Source organism: Chrysemys picta, chromosome 14 (genome assembly GCF_011386835.1).
Source record: "Chrysemys picta bellii isolate R12L10 chromosome 14, ASM1138683v2, whole genome shotgun sequence".
Classification (NCBI taxonomy): domain Eukaryota; kingdom Metazoa; phylum Chordata; order Testudines; family Emydidae; genus Chrysemys; species Chrysemys picta.
Genome location: NC_088804.1, coordinates 39,899,750 through 39,919,417, shown reverse-complemented (window position 1 = coordinate 39,919,417; position 19,668 = coordinate 39,899,750). Strand labels below are relative to the sequence as shown.

General features: G+C 40.1%; 1 protein-coding gene across 7 annotated transcripts in view; it reads right to left on the bottom strand.

The window, feature by feature from the left end:
* Positions 1–19,668, bottom strand: part of BANP (BTG3 associated nuclear protein) — a 251,959-nt gene that overhangs the window by 157,108 nt on the left and 75,183 nt on the right. The gene's annotated exons all lie outside the window — the stretch shown is intronic.

Genomic DNA, 19,668 nt, shown 5'->3' with positions numbered 1-19,668 from the left:
GGGGTTTACCAAGGACAATTACTCAACTGTAGCTGAAGATCCCAAATGAAACTTTTTGTTTTGTTTTTTGTTTCAGATTTACTGAACGGTAGTCTGCATTATTTCCTAAACACGTCATTTACCAAAGGACCAGCCCCAGCACTGAGAATGAATCACCATTCATCTCTCTAGTGTCTCTTTCCTCCTGGTCAAGGGTGAGGTCATTAGCAGAAGAATACGTATTCATTATACTGGCTGCCAGCGCTATACCTGGCTTATATTGTATCCAGAAGACCGTGGATTTTGCTCTTGCTCTGACCTCTGATGGTTTGGGGAAATAAATACACATTTTAAGCTAAGGGAAGCACTGAATTCTTAATAGAAATTAAATTTTGTTGGCAGTGCCAGAAGTCTGTGGATTCAAGCCACTAATCAGAAATTGGACTAAAGTTCAGTGTGGACACCAGAGTCACACCTGGAGTGTGGGATACAGCTGCAAGGAAATGTACAGTCCCTTTGGGTGAGATGCTAAGCCAGGCTGAGTTTGCTCGTTCAAGTTAAAATGAAATTTCCTATAACAATCTTCACAATACATTGGGAATAGCCCAGTGGTCAAGCCTAACATTTCAATAATGACTGACACAGACTGTTTGGATTTAATTTCAATGGTCGCACAGCTTTGTGGGGTAAAAGGCATAAAGGCTGCTGACTTGGGATTCATGCCATTCATTCATGCCATGCTAGCACTGTATTGCTTTTTTACATATCTTCAAAAAGTGGTATAAATATGAAACAGATCTTTTAACTATATGATTTATTTTTTTAAAGACATGCATGTAGTGAAGTATTATGGTATATACAAAGGCACAAATGCCTGTTTTTCATAATCATCCTATTCATCTGCTAACCATGAAAAATTTCAGATGAATGAGCACTTTTCAATGTGAATAGGCTTATGTGACCCCTGAAAAAGCATTATCTTTATTTCCAGCTATTGGATTGTGTTAGTCTGCATTCCGTTAGATTATATTCCAGAAGCAAGCAATAAAATCTAACATAGGAAGAAACTCATGCTCTAAAGAATGCTTTTGAGACAAGATCTCTGGGACTGACTGATGAAGCAAGTATCAAATCCAAGTTGCAATGAATAGTGATAGTATGAAGTAAATGTTAAATTATACAGTCTTGATACAGAAATATCAAACAACCATATATTTGTAAGTAAAGGAAAATATTTACCTCCACACATAAACCATTAATGTTATATCAAACTATTATAGAGTATCAAAATGTGAGCATAATATAATGTTATAATTATCTTTTTATTTAGACAAATCCCATTTTCCCTAATGAATTTGCTTGTTTCTTACATTTCTATCACTGGTCTAGAAAAATGAAGAACCCTAATTGTTTTTGTTCACATTTTTTTTATACCCAACCTGCAGTGCATTAGTTACACTTTGCAATGTGCAAGATGGCATCGGCGCGATTTGGTAGGGAAGTCAATTGCTCAGATTGATTATAACTTGTTCGGAATGCAACTATTCCTGGCATCTAATAAGATTAGAAAAAAATATCCTGCTACTAATGATCAAACTGGACACACCAGGCAAAGCAGAGAAATGACTGTATGGCTGTGTTAGTTTTCCAATATATCTCCTATGTTTTTATTTTCAAGAGAATCTAGCAAACTTGAGAGAACTACTCTACAAACTGCTATCAGAACTCTTCTGCCTGATTTCAATTTAGCTCAAATGATTAAAAATATTTCTAATAATATAATTCATTACAATCGTAAAGCACCTTTCATCTGCAGCCATGCTAATGAATGATCTCAGCATATATGAAATCAAAGACTTTTTCCATTCACAGAATAATGAAAGTTTACTAGTAGTACTGATTATAGAAGTTACAGCTTTTACTATGTGTAACTCTACTTTTATTGCTTACAGTTTGGGAGAGAATACAGCACTTGATTGTGCTGACCTATACAATAAGCCCTGCATAATGTTTTCAGCTTTTGCATTCAAATAGTACTTTCAGAATACTACATTAGATTCTCCCTTTGCCTCTATATCCCATAGCAGAAGGACTGGTAAATGTGAAATTCACCAAACAAAAAATGGCTTGTGTGGAACCTTCAATGGCCCTTTTACATTTCTAGTCAATGTTTACAGCAATTCTTTGATTCAATCCAAATGAAATCGTCTTGAACGTGTCAGGCTATTGCATTTCTCTGTGTTAGAGTGCTGCCTTTGAAATGAAAACCTTTCTGGAGACTGATAGACATCTGGAAATGGTACCAAAGTGCTCCCAGTGATGAGAGATCAATGGGTTAAAACAGCCTAGTATTTCTGCAAAGAAATTAAACTGACAGTATAATTAGTTTTCCTTTATTCAACCCCCTATAATTAATAGGGAAATTGCATCTCGGAATATACAGCAACTGAAGCATCTTCTGCTTTTCTAAGGAGAAATTATCCAGAAACTTTTTTTCCTGAATACAATGCACTTACACAGTACACAGAGGAGATACAGAAAACACACAAATATCTAAAGATGAATCAACATGTCATACTATCTTTAAACCGACAATATAAGAAAAACTGAAAAACCCAGGAAAGAATTATCTTAAAGCCGGAGTGTTTTCAAGTTTGACTAGAGCTTACCCAAAGTGTAATTGAATCTAAATTCCATAACTATGCCAAAATATAAAGAAAAACAAATAACGTGGTGGAATTTTTTTCTGTAATCTGTGACAACAGATAATGTTACTTATAATATTCTGAATAACAATGATATCAATCACCAGCATTTCCTCTGTGGGTTGGGAACAGTTTTTTAATAATATAAGAAATTCAACTGTGGTACTAATTTGTTAAACTTTTTAACTGAATTGTTCATTTATATTTCATTTATATTTTATTATATGTTTCTGTTGCTTAACAGGTCATTTGTGGGGTTTTCTGCCTTCTCTTAGAAAAACACCTATGTTGTTTCCTTTCCTTATTTTTAAAAATAGAAAATATTTATTATTTTCATACCAGTGATCCCTGTAAGTACAATTTTATTTCAGAACCACAAAGTATATTGTGAAAAAGTTGCTACAATATTGTAGTGCTTTTTAAATTTATTTTAGTGTTTCAGGGCCTTATATCTTTAATAAAAGTGTACATAAAAATTCACATATTATAATCTTTAACAAATACATTGACTAGACACTTCAAAGGGTCTGCCAACCATTCAGCTATAGGATACACATATGAGTTTGCAGTTTAGGCTACATATACATATAATATTGCTATACTAAGCCCCAATCCTGAAAACCTTTAAATTCATGGTTAACTTTAAATTAACTTTCAGTTCAATGGTACTATTCACATGCTTTAAATTAAGCTCATGCATAAGTCTTTGCAGGATCAGGGGAATAATGAGCTAGCATTTGTGTTGCACTCAAACTGTATGAAGGTTATATAGCTACTAAGTATCATTATTATATACATATGCGTTATTATGTATACAGTATCATAGATGTAACAGGCACTTTACCCATAGAAAATAAGACAAGGTCCCAGCCCCAAGGAGTTTACAATCCATTTTGGTTATTTTTGTTTAGTTCATCTGCCAAGGTCTGATATGCAAGTGGTAGAGGAGAACATAAGAGTAAAGGTTAATGGTGGAAGAATCATAAAAACAGTGGAGCTTTCAGAGAGGATTAGAGGACAGGGAGGTTGCCAGCCATATGGGAGTGAGGTGTCTGTTCCAGTCACATGAAGTGGCATGGAAGAATGAATGAGGGGATGGAGCAGTCAAAAGAAGAATGAAGGCCAGTGGAGTTGGAATGGAGGGGATTCAGAGGGGGATGATTCTGGCACACAAATACTACAGGGTAGGCAGTTTAGATTAAAAGTCAGATTTTCAGTTCCCAACACTGACTGCACTCTAACTGCAGGAACTACACATCCAGTTAACCAAATATTATTATTTAATATGTATATTGTAGTAGCCAGTGGTCCCACTATGCCTGGCAATGTACAAAAACATATAAAGCCCTCGACTGTACCCCCAAGAGCTCAGAATTTTTAAAGAGAAAAGAAACACAAAGGATGTAGGAACAGGGACACAGTCAAATATACACATGCATTTTTAAAAATAATGATATATTTACAAAAATATTAGCAACTTTCCCCATCTGCCTCTCAACCTAGCTGTCCTTAATTAGCTAATGTCTTGTATGCATGGCTGCAAAGGTGGGTCTTGAAGAGGGGATTTAAAGGAGGGGGCTTTACAGATATGTACAAAGAGAGTGTTCCATGCAGAAAGGGCTGAAGTGAGAGAAGCTGGACTGAGAAAGTAACAAAGGGGTGGGCAAAGCTGGCATTACTGATGGAGCAGAATAGGCAGAGGAGTTAGATGCATACTGGTAACTGATTATTGGCAAAGCAGTTACTATACGTGTGCATGCAGTTAGGCGTATACATTTATATTTGGATCCACGTTCAGATCCTGAACCTCTTCTCCAAAATATTGGGGGCAGGGGGGTTTTCAGATCTGGACTTTTAGGCTCATCACTACTTTTAAATACAGAGTTTTAAGACGTGATGTTTCTGTCTAGCTTGCTCTCTTCACTAATTCAGGAGCACAGTTCATGACACTGATCAGAACATCTAGCTCTTCTCTGCTGTTCTTTCAAGATCATACATTTTCTTTTAGTCCCATTCTACTGCATAGAAAAGCAGCTTGCTTTTCAATGCCATTCTCAAATCCTTCTTAGCCATACTATGTTAATTTCTTTCATCTCACAAGACAGTTGGCCATTCACTGTGACCAGAGACTGTACTGGCTTCAACAAGAATGTATATGTGTGAGAGAAAGGTGGAATGAAAGGGATGTTAGGAGCTGTTGCACAAACCTTTGTTGCTGTAGAAACAGAGTGGGGGACTTAAAATTTTTAGTAAAGAGAAACCCTTGCGTCAAGAGAACAAAAAACAGACAAGGTTTGCTGCTGTTTCAGCCTCTGTGGAATACTTTCTGATATGTGTGCGTGTGTGTTTTTCCCGCACAGGGAGATGGTTGACCCTTAACTGTTACTCACTTCGTTCTTCTGGGATTCATTCCCTTAACTAGCTTGATATATGAGTATTAGCAATAAGACTAGAAGCAAAGCTAGGTTCCGCTCTCTCACTAGGTGCCGTCAATCATCCCTTTAAAACAAAGAAAAATAAAGTGAAACACCTGCCCATGTAAATATTTAAAGAATTAACTTGTTCCATTATTCAGAATAGTTTTATTTATTTTACCAACAAAGCTGGGTGCAATTCTGGCACTTGTGCCAGAGGAAAATGCCTGGTAGCTGCAGTACAAAGGCACAAAGCAGAATTAATCTTCTGAAAATAAACCAATTCCTACTCTACAAAAATAAACTCCTGTCTCCAGAGAAATTAAATAATGTTTTGGCAGATTTGTAAGAGATTCAACTTTTTTTTTTTTAAATAAACCTCCAGCAATTAGGCTGACTCCTTTGCCACTGCAAGAGTTCAAAGTGGCAGTGATTAACGGAAAGACTTTAGAGTTCAGACTTTATTAACTTCCAATCCTAGCACAGTTAAAACCAGGTTTATGCTTGAGCATCACAGACTGAAAACAAGCAGTGAGTTAAAATCCAGGACTAGTCACATAACATGAACCTTACAGAAAAGAACCCAATAGAACTAGTTTTAAATGTATGCTCTCCAAAAGACTTTTAAGCAAAAAAAGTGACAGTTCAGGCAAAAGGAGACACACAAAAACATAAAACATGTTTATTCATAGAATAGGAAAAAACGGCTACTCACCTTTGCAACTGTTGTTCTTCGAGATGTGTTGCTCATATCCATTCCAATTAAGTGTGCGGGCGTCGCGTGCACGGCCGTCACAGAATTTTTTACCCTAGCAACACCCAGTGGGTCGACTGTGGAGCTACCTGGAGTGGCGCCTTCATGGCGCTCAATATATACCCCAGCCGACCCAGCGTCTCCTCAGTTCCTTCTTGCAGGCTACTCCGACAGAGGGGAACGGGGGCGGGTTTGGAATGGATATGAGCAACACATCTTGGAGAATAACAGTTACAAAGGTGAGTAACCGTTTTTTTGCTTGCTCATATCAATTCCAATTAGGTGAATCCCAAGCCTTACCTAGGCGGTGGGGTCGGAGTGAAGTAACGTGGATTGCAGGACCGCTCTACCAAATGCCGCATCGTCTCTGGTGTGCCAGATGATGGCATAGCGCGAAGCAAAAGTGTGTACCGAGGAAACAAGTCGCGGCTCTGCAGATCTCCTGGATTGGCACCTGGGCCAGAAATGCCGCAGACGAGGCCTGGGCCCTTGTGGAGTGAGCAGTGACAGGCAGGGTTGGTACACCAGCCAGATCATAGCAAGCACGGATGCAGGACATGATCCATGAAGAGATCCGTTGAGAGGAGACCGGGAGGCCTTTCATCAGGTCTGCCACCACAACGAAGAGCTGAGTCGTCTTCCTGAACGGTTTTGTACACTCAATGTAGAAGGTGAGGGCCCTACGGACATTGAGGGAGTGCAGCCGCTGTTCCTGGCGACTGGCATGCGGTTTTGGATAAAAAACTGGGAGAAAAATGTCCTGGCTGATATGGAAGGCCAACACCACCTTGGGAAGAAAGGTGGGTGAGGCCGAAGCTGCACCTTATCTTTATGAAAGAACGTGTAAGGTGGTTCCGAGGTAAGGGCTCTCAGCTCGGAGACATGACGTGCCGACATGATAGCGACAAGGAAAGCCGTTTTCCAGGAGAGGTAGAGGAGGAAGCAGGTGGCCAGTGGCTTGAACGGGGGCCCCATGAGTCTGGAGAGGACCAGGTTAAGGTCCCATGTGGGGACTGGCTGTCCAATCTGGGGGTAAGGAGAGTCTAGGCCCTTGAGAAACCTGCCAACCATGGGATTGGCGAAGACAGAGTGGCCATCCACACCCAGGTGAAAAGCCCAGATGGCCGCAAGGATGACAGAGAATGCCACCAGGCCCTGCTGTTTTAGGTCCAGGAGATACTCCAAAATGAGGGGCGTGCTGCAACCGGGACCGGCGACGGGAGTCGGAGCGATGCCACAAGTATAACTGGTGCTGCAAGTATGACCGGCGCTGCGAAGGAGCGCGGTGCAGGGACTGCGAGCGGCGGTGGGAGAGGGAACGGTGCCGTGGCTTGACCGATGGTGCCGATGGGTGGATTAGAGCCGGCTTGCCCGGGGACGGTGCCACACATAGAGGCACCGGGGCCTTGGCGTGTGGCTGAGGGGATGCCGACGCCATCATGGCAATAAGATCTCTTGCAGCTGCAAAAGTATCCGGGGTAGACGGCAACTGGACCTCAACCACACTCTGTGTTGGGGAGTCCAACGGTACCTGACTCAGCGACTCTCCCTTTGGGGCCGGAGTCAACGGTGCCGAGGTCGTAGGCTGTGCCCCTAGGCGCTCCTCTCTGGGACGCATCTCCACGGGCGGTTCCAGGGAGGCTGGTCTCTGTGGAGGTGGGCCACCCTTTTCCGGCTTCCGGTGCCGCTTCTGGCCAGGAGAATGGGAGCTGTGCCTGGCCGATGATGTCGGTTGCGGTGCTGGGAAGCATCAGTGCCACGGGTCTCAATCAGAGTCCAACCGCGGTGCCGCTCCTACTGCCGCCACCGGAGTGCTGTGCAACGAAGCGCTCGGTGCCGGATCTTGGTGCGCCACAGGAGGCTGAGGGCTAAGAGCCGCCTCCATGAGGAGCTGTTTTAAACTAAAGTCCCGCTCCTTCTTAGTCCGGTGACGAAACCCGTTGCAGATCCTGCACTTTTCTGCTTGATGAGACTTCCCCAGACACTTCAGGCAAGAGTCATGGGGGTCGCCCATTGGCATGGGCTTAGAGCAGGAACCGCAGGGCTTGAATCCTGGAGCCTTGGGCATGAGACCGCAAGAAGAATCGGGGAGGAGGGGAAAGACCTCCCCAACCCCACTAACACTAAGTAAACCAACTATAACTAACAAACAACTATAACTATAAACTAGCAACTATTAACTATGAGGTATATGCTAGGGAGAGTGGAGAGCGGCACCGGAAGCGAAGCAGGACTCCACAGTTCCAATCACCGTCATGGGCACTAAGAAGGAACTGAGGAGGTGCTGGGTCAGCACTGGCATATATCGAGCGCCATGAAGGTGCCACTCCAGGGGGCTCCACAGCCGACCTACCAGGTGTTGCTAGGGTAAAAAATTCTCTGACAGCCATGCACATGGCACATGCACACCTAATTGGAATCGATATGAGCAAGCACTTGAAGAAGAACCTTGGCTACAACACTTGAGTTTCTCCTGTATTCTTTTGGAAAATATATATTTAATGTCCATGAGGACGTTAGCCATCAAAGACAGTTAGAAAAGACCTATGTTTGAAGCCTCATCTGAAGGATGGCACAAAAAATTGGATTACATGAAGTAGATAGCTCCAGTATACTTCAATGAACCCATACTCTTCAGGCTGGAAGATGGGTGCACTACCAAGTGAGCCAATTCTGAATACTGTATATAAACATCATTTATTGTTTCCCATCACTGAACATTTATTTGTGATGCCACATATATTAAGGAGAAAAACACATGCACATCTGTATCAAAGCACTTGTATAGACTCAAGTTCAGCAAGGTACTGAAGTGTGTCCCTAACTTTAAGCACAAAATCAATGGAATTACTCACACGCTTAAAATAAGGCACGTGTTTCAGTACCTTGCTGAATTGGGGACATAAAGAGGAGACACATACTTAGTGGCTCATGGTGGGCTAGGGAATTTAAACATGATTTGAACAGCCATTATTTAAAATTGTTTAGCTGTAAACCTGGATAATATTCATCAAATTAACACCTGTGGATTTAGATACACTCAGAAAAGTATTTAATGTCATGTGCTTAGACAATCTAAACTGATTAAGTTATGCACACTTTCCAGTTTCTCTTTCCTTTATTATATCCAACTTTACACTTATTGACTTGGATCTGTATTGTTATCGGGGTCATTTTAAACATTGGAAAGACTCCTGAGAGCCATTACTCCTCATTTGTCTATTTCTCTGTAATCGGAAAATAAATAAAAATCTTTTCAAAACAAGAAGGAATTTAGCAGGAACATTTGGCTAGAGAGTTTTGTTTCTTTAGTTTTATTTGGCTTTGATATGTCACTGAGGAGTTCAATAAAGACTGTTCTCACAAAAGCTATGTTCAGTGTCCTAATGTCTACTATAATATAGCTTGGGTTTAATGTAAAAAATAAACATTTTGGGGTGAGGATGTGAAGGCTTAAGCGGTGCAATGCTGTAGTGCACCAGCCTTTCATATTTCAATATAAAGATTTAATTTTGATATCACAAGTGAAATGGATGTGAAGGTCTGTAATAAGTTTCCAGTGGGCATTACTAAAAATCACAAAACCAGCACAGATGGTCCTGTGACTGTCAGCCTCTGCTCAGAAGGAGCTTTGACACTACAAAACCAGCATTGCTGCAAGTAGGACTTAAAAACTGGGAATTAAATTGGTGAAGTGAAAGAAAATCCTGAGGACAGATCAGCCTAAACCTCCAGCCTGCCGATTTGGATAAGCTGTTGGTATCCAGAACTCAAGATGACAAATTCTGAACACCATTGGCCCGTTACAGTATAGGGATAAATAACCGTTGCAGAGGCACTTTTGTGATAAAGCACTTATATTTAAACAGAACTTTCTGCCCTTTGCTGAACAAATCTGTATGGATCAGATTCCCCTCTAGCCCTCCAAAATAGATAATTCTTAACCCTGATTGCAAGACAGCCCTGAGAACCAATAACCAAGCTGTGCAGAGAAAGCTTACACAATACCAGCCTACAGTATTCCTGCCTTTAGGCCAGTGGTTCCCAAACTGGGGTTTGTGAACCCCTGGGGGTTCACAAAATGTTACAGGGGGTTCTCAGGAAAAAATTCCCTAATGGCGGACAGAGCTGTCCCTAGGGACCCCAGACAGCAGGGGACCAGCAGCCCGGAGTCTTGGAGTGCCAAGAGCTAAGCAGATCAAAACAAGCATATCTATCACACTGAGGAGATTTAAACTTCAAGACTCCTTATAAGAAATGGAAAAGGAGGTGGATATTTTTTGCTGTTTTTAAAATTAAATAGGCAGCTAGTATTGTTTTTAAAATTATTATGAAGAACAAGTTTAAGCTTTGTTGTAACGTGCGTTGTTTGTCTGAACTGCTCAAGACCTGAATGCTTGTGTAGGAGGAACTCTTTGAGTTGGCTTCTTAAATCCCTTCATGCTGTTTCACATCTGATACTGCTTGATGAAACATAGGAGTCTTGTCCTAGAACAGGCTTATTCAAAGTGATACAAGCTGCAAAAGTGAGAACTTGGAAGAGTGTTGCTATTTTCATAATGCAATAAAAATACTGTAATTATCAATAATAATTCATAATAAATAGTGTGTAATAAGCATGTCCTAAAAACAAATTTTATATTTCCCAGATCACTACTTTTATATTTCATACTCAGGTAAAGGAGAATATCCCGGAAATATTCATTTTAGGAGGGGGTTCGCGAGACTTGACATTTTAGTGAAAGGGGTTCACAGGTTGCTAAAGTTTGGGAACCCCTGCTTTAGGCAGTATTATCAATATCTAATTGCTACTAACCCTGTCAAATGTGTGTCAATAACACATACCAAAAAAATGTTTAAAAGTAAATCTGTCTCTCAAACCACAGAAAACAAAGCTTCAGATCCCACACTCCCCAGGCTTTCCTGAGAAGCCTCAAGCAGCTAACGTCGCAGTTTTATTTTAACCACATAAGTGGAGTGCTCTGAAATTTAAAAATGCACATATCTCTGAGATTCTTAACAGTTGACACAGTATGTTTCTTGATAATTCAAAGTCTCGACTTTAGCTTAGACATTTAAAAGAACAACTGTTTTTAAGACAGCATGAGGAAACTGACTAAAAGATGGGGCATCTTATGGTATAAAGAGAACAGGCCATGCTTTTTTCTCCATCCTAGAAAAAGAATAAGAATGCCATTTGTTGTCAGAGATTTCAAAGAAAGGCATGATGCAGCATCCTACCAAATCTAGAATACATTCACTATACAAAGGATAGCAGCAGCTCTACTTCATATGCTTTTATGCACAGTAACTTAAATATTTCAAGACACCATAAATAGAGTATGTAAATATAATGTATGCATAATATTACTTAACACTTAAATAGTCCTTTATATTTTGAAAGTGCTGCACCAATATTAACCAATAGTCTTCCCACAAATCCAGGAGGTAGGAGGAGAAGTATATAATAATCATGATATTTTTAAATATTTTACTCTATGGCTTGTTCACACACATTCAAATTTTGAGATGTGTTGCTTAGTTGCAACAGCTTATTTAAATCACTGGGTATTTCTGTTCCTTGACTGGATGAACTGCAAATATGCACACAAATTAAAATTTCCGTTTCTGCCAATATTCAGACGTGGAACTGTGCAATGAGATTTCCTGGGGAAAAAAACATTTAAAGGTAAAACTCAATGACTTGAATGTTCACTGAAAGCAATTCACAAAAGGCGCATGAACACATCAGAAGAGAATTCATTGAAAAATTACAATGAATATTTTTGGACAATTTTTTGCATTATTTGCCCAGATGTACCCTGCACAATACGAACTGACCAGATTCTGAGTAACACAGGACTGAATAGGAGAAAATTCTGAAGCTCCAGTTGGGATTCGTTTGAGTTCAAAGCTTAGTAGAAATAGTACTGTGTGAACTGCCTAGGCAGTCTTTACACACACGAATATTTGCAGCTCATCCAATCGTGGAGCAATATCAAGAGATTTACCTGAACAATCGCAACTAAGCAACAGCTCAAATTTTGAATACAGTATTTGAAAACATCATGATTATTATTTACTTCCTAACTGAACTGTGGATTGACATCCTGCAATACATATCGCTGTTTATTAGGAACTCAGTTTTGGGCAAACAGCCACACGGCATAAAAGTTAACAAGAGCTCAGACTCCTGCAGCTTAGTGAGAACACTACACAACTGTCAAAGCATTAAAGATAATACTACAGCCCTATCTTGTCATCTCCCCTCTCTCTCTCTCTCTCACACACACACACACACACACACACACACACACACACACACAAGCAGAGCTTGCAGCATTGTGAGCTAAGAACAGGGTTGCTAGGTTTTGTCACAACTGTGATGTTTTTTAAATGTTCGGTTGTTTGTTAAATAAGTAGATTTGTAAAAACTCCAAGGCTCTGAGAATCCTGCAGGTTTAGTTTGCAAATTATAAACTTACAATTTGGATTGCAGGACATTCATTTGGACATTCTGCTAAAACCACAGGGGCAACACCATGCCCCTGAGCTCTCTAGAACAGCCTGGCAGCAGACATAGTGCTTGCCCCTCTCCTGTTGCACTCCTGGGAGACAAGCTATTTGTGCCTCTCTCCAGATGTGAAGACGGTAGTGATCCATACACAGTGTAAACAGTCCATCCAACATCCCCAAAGAACTGGGGAAAGCAGCAGAACATGATGTGAAGGCATGTGCCTTTGGGCTCACTGGGACTCGGTTTGGAGAGAAAAAAGCAATGGGGGGGGGGGGGAATCCTAGCCACACTGAAGCCAATGGCAAAACTCCCATAGGCTTCAATGGGGACAGGATTTTATCCAAGGAAGGGAGGTGCAACCAACCTTTGCCCACATTCACAAATATACTAAGCCTCAAGCCCAAACTCAGCCTAACTGGATTTGAGGTTTGATACAAATATTTTGCATAGCATACTTCTGAACGACATCTGAAAAATGAAAAGGGTAGGTGTTAAGAGTGCTGAAGTAGTGGAGTATTATTTTTTGTTTTTAAAAAGGGCAGACTGTGAGGACATGCAAAATGTTTATTAAAACCCTCTACAGGCAAGAAGAATCAATTATATAAAATACTGGGGCAAATCATTTAAGGATCAGTTAGGCAAGGAACAATATTACAGCAGATTCATTCCAAAACATCTAAGAGTCTAAGGTGACAACAGAAATCAAACTAATTAAAGAAAGATGCAAGGAAATGGGACCAATTTAAAAAGGAAAAAAAGTAAGTAAAACTTTTGATACTATAGGGAAGTGGAAATAAGCAAATACACTAGCACAAGTAACATCAGCAGGAACATCCAAACATAAAAGAGCTGATCCTCAGAGGAAAGGGCATGGGGATTCAGAGACAAGTGAACACAACAGATATAGAGCAGCTAGTTTGCATATTTCCTTCCCCCACTTTTTAATTTCTCTTCCTAAATCAAATAGTTCAGAATGAAAAATGAAGAATTATGAAAGTGCCAACTTGAAGGTTATTAAATAGTTAAACGCTCCAATGATTGACAAGGCTGCACATCTGAACCCCACACTCATCCCAGAGTACTAAAAGCTTTAGTAGGCCGATTGAACACTCAATTTAGGAGAGTGCCTCAAGCAGTGAAAAATGGTTGTTACAGAGCTATTAGTCAACAAAGGGACTTGGATTCTAAGCCAACTAGAAATCAATTTGATATCAGGCACACAAAAGCTATTGTTTAATATTTTTTGTTGGTGCCCTAAGTGTTCCTGCCGCTCCATAGACAGAACAAAGAAAAGTTACCAGCTTCAAGAAGTTTATAATCTCGGAGCTGGTCGTGCAAACTCTTCTTTACATGAGTAATCCTGACTCACGCATGTAACCTCACTGAAGTCAGCAGAACTCTGATTGATCCAGAACTACTCATGTCAGTAAGGGTTTGATTGTTCATCTTTTAGGTTAGATGCAATGTATTGCAAGGTGAAATGAGGGAGGTTTGTACAAAATGATTGCTTGTTTTCCACTAGGTATGAAATATATTTCTTAACATATTAATTAATTTATATTAGTTTACTATGGAAGTGAGGGTTCCAGAAAGGCTGGAATTTGTGTGATCAAACCAAGGAACTGTAGGGAGGAAGAAGTTTGATTAAGGATACCAACAAGGTTTATATAATAATAGCATTTTATAATTATTCACCTCTACCTCGATATAACGCTGTCCTCGGGAGCCAAAAAATCTTACCACGTTATAGGTGAAACCGTGTTATATCGAACTTGCTTTGAAAAAAGCAACAGAGGGTCCTGTGGCACCCTTGCTTTGATCCACCCGAGTGCACAGCCCCACCCCCCAAGAGCGCTGCTTTACCATGTTATATCTGAATTCGTGTTATATCAGGGTAGAGATGTATATCACCTTTTAAGGAGAGGATATTAAAGCTCTTAAGTTAAGTAGGTATTACTATCTCCACTTTAGTATTAGGATGAATGGAAGTGGAGAAAGATCTGGCTAGTCCACAGCAGAGACAAGACTAGAATCAGGAATCCTGACTCCAAGTCTCATGCTCTAACTAGCATACAATATTGCAACCTTTATTTCAGAAGGAAAGGTCATGCTTCACTAACTTTGCCCTATTATTTGTAGATATTAATCTCAGGGATAATACAACATACATCTGACAAAGTCTCATATGTGAGATTAAATTCTATGGGTCTATTTCCTGCAAAGACTTCAATGTATGCTTAACTTTACATAAGTAGTCCCACTGAACTCAATGGGGTCAATCACATGGTTTAAATGAAGCATGTATTTGTTTTTTCAGAATCGAGGTCTAAAACGGCAGGCTAGAAAGGATGATTTTGGACAATTTGATAGTTGAGGTCTTATATATCAAAAGCAGCTCTGCAGACATATATGTAAAACTGTACTGAAGTGAAGAACTGATTCAAAGAAAAAATACATAAATTCACTAAACAGAAAGCACTATAGCATTGTAAGGAGGAAAAATAAAGGAATTGGTAATTATTCTGGAAAAGTCCTTAATGCTTCCAGCTGAACATGCAGATGTAGCAAAGCAGCAAACAGGAAATAGGAGTGTACAGCTACAGAAATGAAATATGAATTAAAGGAAGTTTATTACAGGTTCCAAACAGAATAATTTGGAGAAGCTTCCCTCCCTCAAAATCAGAGAAAATTCAGCAGCAGATATACAATGGAAAATTCAACATTTTCATAGGTATTATAGCCAGGATCTTGTACGGAAGGAGACAGCTATGCAAATGTGGACTTTAATGTTAATGATTGTTACTATTTAGCTACTGCCTTACAAGTGGACCTTGGCTGATACTAGCTATCCCTCACTAACTGTACGGTATTTTTTTCAGCATGGTTTATGGCATATAGTATTAAAAAGGAGACAAACTGTCCTTCTCTGCAAGTATATTGGTGATGGTTCGATTCAGTTATATCTCACCCAGACACCTTCATATACAAAAACAGCTCCAAAGTAGCACCAACCAAACAGCCAATCGTCTGAACCAATTTTTCAGCCTTGAATTCAAGCTCCTACCTTGGCACAATCAACTAGCCATAGGATGGCACAAGTGCCACTTCTAAGAAAATTAACCTTGAGTCCTATTCTTTAGCTAGTTTTAGTTATTACTTATCCCACAGACAATACACACAGACCCTTCTGTGATTTTCTACACGACACTGGTTCCAACATCTACTGTAATACTGGCTCCCTTGCTGTTGGGCTTTTGCAAGAAAAATGAATTTCTGGTGACTTAATTGTTTTTTTTTTTCGTTACATTATGAAGAGGATTTATTAAACGTCTGACACACACTTCAAAATGATCAAAAAAATAAACCCAAGGAAAATGATCTCAACACTAGGAAACTGGGAACATAAATACTTTTGGAAAAACATTTTCACCCAAAGGGTTCTAAACATCTGGAATAAATTACCAAGAAGGGCCACTGAAAGAAGCACCACTGTGCTTAGGGACAATAAGATCCATTTGTCAGTACCCATTTTAAACCGGTATGTGGAAAACAAATAAGGAAAAAGTATGACAGACCTCAATCACCTTTTCCTGATTTTAGGCTTTCTTACGTTTTCCAACCATCTATCAAAGCCTTGCATTAGAAGGAGCAGGAAGAACACTTACAAAACATGAAATAGAATAAAAACAAAAAACAAAAAAGATATGAAAAACACTGTCAAGCTACTGTGCCTGTAGGAAAATAAATCTCTAATCTATTTTAACTGTTAAATCCTATTTATTATATTTAATAATCTGTAAGTCATTAGCTGTTTTCCAAGTACGTTGCCAGATACAAATGCATCATGATATGTCAAGATGCTTTCCTATCTATTCTTCAGCAATTATTCTTAAAGTGACACACTTACAAGGTTGGAAGCACAAAGATGTACTTTTTAAATCATCTCTTTGTTAACTATAATTCTTTACATTTATTTGTTTATTTATGGTGGTATGGACGAGAAGCAGGACAGGAAATGGTGTTATTTTTTCAAATAAAATAAACAAAAAAAAAACGTATCAATGGGCCGGACCTAAGCCCACTGTAGTCAAGTTGGGAGACTCCTTTGGGTTCTGGATCAGGTCTAACACTCATAAATAACCCTACAATACCAAACAAATGTGCACACAGAACAGAGTTATTTAGAAGATCATTTTCAAATTTCTAAAGGGTTAGGCTTGAAAAATTAAAGGTATTTTCAACAATACCTTTTAAATCTCTCTAAGTATAGTTCTACCAGTTGTGGCTCTGATTCAACAACGTTCTTTACCAGATGTTCCTTGATTTAAGTATGCAGGTAGGTCTAACTGAGTTCAATAGTACTACTCAGATGCTGAAAGTTAACTTGCATTGTTGCCAACTCTTGTGATTTTAATGTGTGTCTTGCTATATTTAATATTTACTTAAAGTCACAGCTCTTGAAATTGTGTGATCTTGAGAATCATGGCTTTCATTCTAAAAAAGAATCATGGCTGCAGAGAAAACATGACTCCAAATGCCAACTAAAAGCTCAAATACCAGAAGGCAAATAAAAAGCACCCAATTAATTTATTTAAATCTAACTATTTTGGGGAACCTGACTCATGAATTTTGAATGCCTGGAATTACCAATATTGAGTTAGGCAGGTGCTTATGTACCTTTCTGAACACAAGAATGATTTGTGCGTGGCAGATTAGATATACAACACACATTAGCAATAGCAGAATCTGCATATTTGATCTGGCAAACAATGCTGAAAATTTACCATATCCGTTTTCATGGAGATGACTGTTTTCAAAAGGATACTGCTTTCCCTGCAGTTATTAAGGTCTTATCTTATTAAGATATCTGCTAGAATGACCCCTGCCTGTAGGAAAGTGTGGGAGAATTTTAGACTTTTTCCCCTATTCGGCTGCACTACAACTCTAGTAGAGCGAGTGCTCTTTTCCCCATGTGGAGCGCCCCCCGCCAACACTCACCATGCTTTGAGTGTTCACAGAGATGTGTGCCTGGTTAGGGTCAGTCAGAAAGTGATTGTTATGTTACAAAACTTGTATTTTACTGAAATGTTTCAATGCTGTGCATAAATTTAATAATCATACTTCTGTGCATTGTTCCTTGTGCTTCAGCAGATGTGGCCTTCAGGAGCACCCCACACACACAGACCGAGCGTCTATGACAGATAAGAAAACTACATGTAATGTAACATTACAGCATCAATCAAAGAGATATACATTATTGGTTCTCATTTTCAAAGTGTTGCCTCAAAGCCTCCCTGATTTGAATTGCCCCCATCCGGGCCCCTCTGATAGCCCTGCTATCTGGCTGCTCAAAATCAGCAACCAAGCAGTCTGCCTCAACACTCCACCCCTGAACAAACCTTTCACCCTTAGCTTCACGAAGATTATGTAACATACAACACGGGGCTATGACCATGGGAATATTATTCTCATTAAAGTCTAACCTGCCATAAAGGCATCATCAGCACACCTTTAATCTGCTAAAGGCACATTCCATTGTCATCTATTCAGCCTGTTGTTAAATTGCTCCTTACTGCTGTCTAGGTTTCCCATATAAGGTTTCATGATCCATGGCTGTAAGGGATATGCCGGGTTTCCCAGGATCACTATGGGCATTTCAACATCTCCCACTGTAATCTTCTGGTTTGGAAAGAAAGTCCCTGCTTGTACGTTTCTATACAGGCCAGTGTTCCTGAAGATGAGTGCATCAAAATGCACCTTCCCAGACCACCCTGTGTTGATGTCAGTGATACGCCCACAGTGATCCACAAGCACCTACAACACCATGGCCAAGTACCCCTTCCTATTGATGTACTCCGTCGCAAGGTGGTCTGGTACCAAAATTGGAATGTGTGTGCCATCTATCATTCCTCCACAGTTAGGGAAACCCATTTCTGCAAATCCGTCCACTATTTCACGCACATTTCCCAGAGTCATGGTCCTTTGTAGCAGGATGCGATTAATTGCCCTGCACAATTGCATTAACGCAGCCCTAATGGTCGACTTCCTGACTCCAAATTGATTCGCGACAGACCGGTAGCAGTCTGGAGTTGCCAGCTTCCACACAGCAATTGCCACATGCTTCTCTACTGATAGGTCAGCTCTCGTTCTGGTGTCCTTGCACTGCAGTGCTGTGACAAGCTCCGCATACAGTTCCGGGAAGGTGGCTTTCCTCATCCGAAAGTTGTGTAGCCACTGCTGGTCATCCTAGACCTGCATGATGATACGATCCCACCATTCAGTGCTTGTTTCCTGAACCTACAAGCAACAATCTACCCTATGCAGCTGTTCTGTGAATGCCAAAAGCAATCTAAAGTTGCTCCTATCCATATCACATAGCATGTCAGGCAACTGGGAGTCTTCTTCAGTTAGGAACTTCATGAAATCCGTGATGTCTTCATGACAGTTAACAGAGCATAGGAGAGCAGTGTGGGATCCATCCCTTCTCACAAAAGATGCCGGGGTGCACAGCAAAGAAGGGCTGTTGAAAAATCCCACAAAAGGAAGCCGGAAGCCCGTGAAGTGCTTTGACAGAAAGCAATGCATCACAGGACATTGAGCCCGGTCCAAAGATGCACCACGATCCGCTCCACTTTCCCACAACACCTAGTGACAGAAGATGTCGAGCTGGACTATGGGATAGGTACCCACACTGCATTGCTCACATGACATTCCGATTTTTATTATGCAGATTTTTGAGTATCGACATCACTACTGTCGACAAAACTTGGTAGTGTAGACAAGGCCTAAAACTGGTTTTAGTATCTGTTAAATACCAGAATCATACCTGAACAACCTCATCTGAAACGGCGAAATTCACAACTTTGGTTTTAGGGCATTGTTTGGAATTGCTAGAACATCCTTTGATTTGTTTGAAGCAAGTTGGCTGTTGACACTGAACAAATTTAAAGAAGCCTAAAGACAGTATGAAGCCAAAAAATGTTACATACACATTCCAAATCCTCAGACTTCCTAAAACATCCAAAATGGAATTTCAGTATGAAAAAGAATTTTCAAGTGAAAACTGTTAAAACCAAGAGTATAACTGTTGTTTCCTTAACAGTTCTATTTCATTTCTGAGCCAAATTTTTAGAAATGTATATACAAACATAGTTTGTGCATCCAAGTATCAACTGTGTATGCAGCTGCCACAACTGAGAGTGCAAATAACCATAACTATAGAATTGACCACTTGCATGTGCACTTGACCAAGTTGTTCATACAACCATGGCAACTGCATGTTCAAATTAGCCACACTTT